Source organism: Camellia sinensis, chromosome 8, assembly GCF_055761805.1.
Source record: "Camellia sinensis isolate YWXY chromosome 8, ASM5576180v1, whole genome shotgun sequence".
Classification (NCBI taxonomy): Eukaryota; Viridiplantae; Streptophyta; class Magnoliopsida; order Ericales; family Theaceae; genus Camellia; species Camellia sinensis.
The window spans coordinates 130977016-130981575 of NC_138968.1; positions in this window are offsets into that span (position 1 = coordinate 130977016).

The window sequence follows — 4560 nt, forward strand, 5'->3', positions numbered from 1 at the left end:
TCTGATATACGTATCTGATATATCAATATATTATCTACAATATATAATCAGATATATAACCACCAATATCTATCTATCCATCTATCCATATCTATTGATATGATAGATATAGATATCCTGAATGGTTATCCAAATAAGTTTTGAATTAAAATTCAAACTTACATGGATAAGGTTCAAAAGGTTCTGGTTCAAAAGGTTCAAAGGGTCATGCCACATGGGCGCCCAATTTCTAACATCTCCCACTCGCACATGAGTTGGCATGACACTGCCACATCTCGATCTCAATCTGCCAAAAAAAATGAACAATCTTATACTAGCCAATGCACCGTGCGACTGTTGAGAACACTTGCATGTGGGAGTTCTATACTAGAAACTCAAAATGAGCCAGCATAGAGACATCAACCCAAAAAGAACAGAAATAGTGTCTCATATACCCCAGACCCATCTAATTACACCGGTCCAAAAAACATCTCTAATCCTCAAAAAGAGAATGTTTGACCCTCTCAATTCTTGCAATATATTCACACTCAATTCGCCTCTCATACAGAGCGACGTGAGTTGCCGGCAGTGAATATACAACAGTGGTGTAATACTAGATGATCTTTCCTTTGCCCTCATGCCATTTAGTTTAGGATTGACCGTTTTCCTAGTGATGTCCCTTAAGGCCGAATCATACATGATCACAGGCAACATACCAAAGTAGCAGAACATCAACCCCTTACCTTATGACATAGTCAAAAGTCACAAAATGGTACATAAATGAAAGTCATATCAATAATGACACGTAAGACTCACACGGTGAGGAAATAGGGATCCATTCTCTTACATCATTACTCGGTCGCCAAGCACATATAGTATGAATACATGCTACGGTGGAGTAACTCTTCAAAAAGAGTGACGTCATACTCGATACACCGTACAGATATTAGTCTAGTCGCTTTCTACCGCCTAACCCGAATTTTGTATTTGCTCGCCTTCCAGGCGCCAAATGAGATTTCGCATCTGGCTAATCATAATAGGCACAACATGAAAAGTGGGTACTAACATCCATGTTTGGTCCTTAACACGACCTTATCTTGGTTGTAACCAAGGCGACATGCATAGTGGATAATTTAAGCCTCTCTTGGCTCCAAATAAAAAATAAACCACTAGTCTCATCCTTGCTCACTCCCAAGCGCCAAGGGCAATTGCTCGTGTGAGTGAGCCAATTTTGCCTACTGACATCGTCATCTGCTAATCATTATGACACAAACCATAATAGTGTCAACATCCCATCATCTCACAACAAATAAGTGATCGATCTAAAAAACATGACCACAGCCTGCGTAATTCTAGATTCCAAGCATAAGCCTTATCAGCACCTCTTGCGATAAGCATATACAACGGAATCCACCATTTGCGACTTACATAAAGTGGTTCAAGATCACTACTTCTTGCGCAATTACCTCTCTAAAGATATTTTGGTGATCAATTTGCGTTCATTCTTGATGCGCCCAGCTAGCGCATTGAATCTTATAAGGAGCAAATTAATATACTACTAGTAAAGCATTCTATCCACTGTCTAATGAGTAAGGTCAATGTCTAAATAACTTAGTTGACTATTTACCAAAGATAACACTTATCATGTCGAATACGCCCACATAGCGTACTTTGGGCTCCTACAACAAAGAAAAGATCAAGGAATATAGGTCATCTGTTTCTCCCAAAGACAATTCGAGGATTCACTCAATAGCTAAGGCTCTGGCTTTTACCGATAGGTAAGTCAATGGGTTTGCAATTTTGCATCTAGAATCGTTCTAGGATATTCCTTATGTAAGTCATTGAAGACAAAATAGGAATTCTCCCAAAACAATCCCTAAGGATCGTACATCTGAGCATATAAATTACATCACCCATGTCCATCATATCTAAAACAGAGGACTGCCCACCCTAGGTGGCGACAACCCTATAAATTCCTGGCTCATAATGACTAAATAAGGAAAAACTTCTTTTGGACCATTGATCATGCCTCAGTGGTCTTCATCGATCATCGTTGGCCTATCATGGCTTGATGAAATCTAAGAACCACTATTTGTATAACTGTTTTAGGCTGTAAAAGATTTATTGGAACTAGCAACCTTTTTGCGCTCCTAACTTTTCACCATAAAAACATAAGGTAAATCCCTACGGATCTACTTATCCAATTCTCTAATGAGAAAGTTGGGTCACAATGTCCAAAAATCACTGTTCCGAACTTATGTCAATCTTAACCTAAGTCAAAATAACCTCACTACCCAGGAGGAAGTCTTCTCATGGTCTACACTTTCCTCAATGGCACGACTTTTTGGTATCTAGCGAGCCTTATGCCTCAACAATGACTATCCAAATTACGCATAACTTTAGAACAGTTTCGCGTCATAATGGAAAGTCAACCAAATTATAGAAATGGTTAATCCTCAAAGACTTTGTCTTAAACTGCGCAACATTGATCCACTTTCTAAAAACAGAGGACTCGAGCCTTTGGCATTATCTTAGGCTTTTTATCATCTTGCGGAGCAATCATGAATGTTTCCTTCTTAATCACCCAGTGATGACGTGGAAAATTTTCACATTCGCTACCACGCAACTAAGAATGTAGAGTATTTTTCTCTAACGGATTAATCCATTAGTAGGCATGTCGCTCCCACTGTCCCTAGGATATTGGAAATTTCTTTCCATTTTCAACTAGGCTACATAAAGCGCTATGCTTAGAATTCTCTATCTTATAGAGTTTCAAAACTCTATTCACGTCACATTTACTAAGAAAATTTTATGTGACTTAGTTACACTACCACAAGGCTACTTACCTATATGCACATGACCCGGAGGGTTTACATGGCCGCATACAATAATGCGCCACACGACCCTATGTGTTTACAAGACATCATACAATAATGCGCTATAGAACCCTAGGTCTTAACTTCGCAACCTTATGAGAAGTAAAATAAAGATAAGCTGCATAACAGTTATAGATCGTCCATAGATGGTTCTCCGCTACTCAAATGGAGTGTAAAATCTGATATGGAGGACACTTAGTTTGGGATATAGGCAACAAACTAGTGCAATTCCCAATTGAAAAATATTTTGCACCATTATTCACCTAACATTAACAATATTTAATTCCTTATCTCTACTACACCATTATGTTGTTGAGTACTAGGAATAATCAATTTCTAAGCATCCATTTATCTTCATAGAGCTTTCTAAAAATAACTCAAATAGATACTCGCCACCTTGGTCAAAACTAAAAACACGAAAGTTGTTATCTAATTGATCTCAACCTCATATGTGCAATGCCAAAAAAATTATCTCAAAACTTTTGACTTATGGGAGATCAAATAGTTTTGACTCAGATACGTATTGTAATCTATAAATGTGTCGAGATTGAGGCTTAGCTATCATACCCTTACACATATCCAGTCACAAAAAACATAGTGGACTAAATACGCCAATACAAATGACCTTCTACGGCTTTCCTACTTACTTGTGCGCAACCATTATGAACAAAGTTACACATTCACATGAGAACAGGATGTCACAAACGAGTGGGCCCGAAAGGGCCTACTCAAACCATCCATGTCATCTTCTCATTAATGTGATTAAGTACAACAAGCCACCAGTTTATGTCCAATGTCATAAACTAATTCCAATCATTCTAATGTGTGAGTTCTCGAAGACAAGTTTAAAGGTTTAGGCCCAACTAGGTAATGACTCATGACTAATTCATGTTCACTAGATCATAAAGGGATGTCATGGAGATACCAAGTGCGCCTAAGTCACAAATTTAACTAGTAAGTACTAATCCCCTACACTTTCAAATTAATTTTATTCTCCATACACTTTACTACATCTAATTGAAAGATGACGATACTCCTCTTGCCATCTCTGTTTCTCGCTTCATAGTTACTTACAATTAATTCTACTATCCACAAGAAGGAGAGAATAAGCTATCGATCTATGATAGCTCCTGAAGTAACATAAGCGCGAATTAGGCTAAAGAGTCTAATTCAACACAATGCTCTCACAAGCGATGCGTCAAATTCTTAGAGTCATAACAACCTTGTCAGCCTTGACCTTTTCATTACTATGCTGCAACGTTTGCGTTAAGTGGTAAACGTTATTCAAAAACAAAACGCTAGCCTAGTAAATGAATCATACAAAGAAGCACCTCATCATGTCTCACACTGAAGTGTGGAAACAGTAAGTGTCCAGACTTAGACAAGTTGGCAATGCTAATAGATTCTGCAGCCACTTGGCGCTAATCTTTTCATTTAGTGTTAATAGATTTTGCTGCTACTAAGCACTAATCTTTTAATCTTCAAGTGATACTTCAATGCACACTATTATAGTGCGTGAAATTTTGCTCCATCTATTCCCAACAGTTGGATAGAGAGCAAAACACTGCTCATACTGGTTACTCATCTTACACTTAATGACTAATTCATTTAAGCTCGCATTTCTTGGATGACGTGACTCGTGAATGTTACTTCATCCAATGATGTAACATTATTTACATGTCAAATTAAGAATTCAATCCGCGCA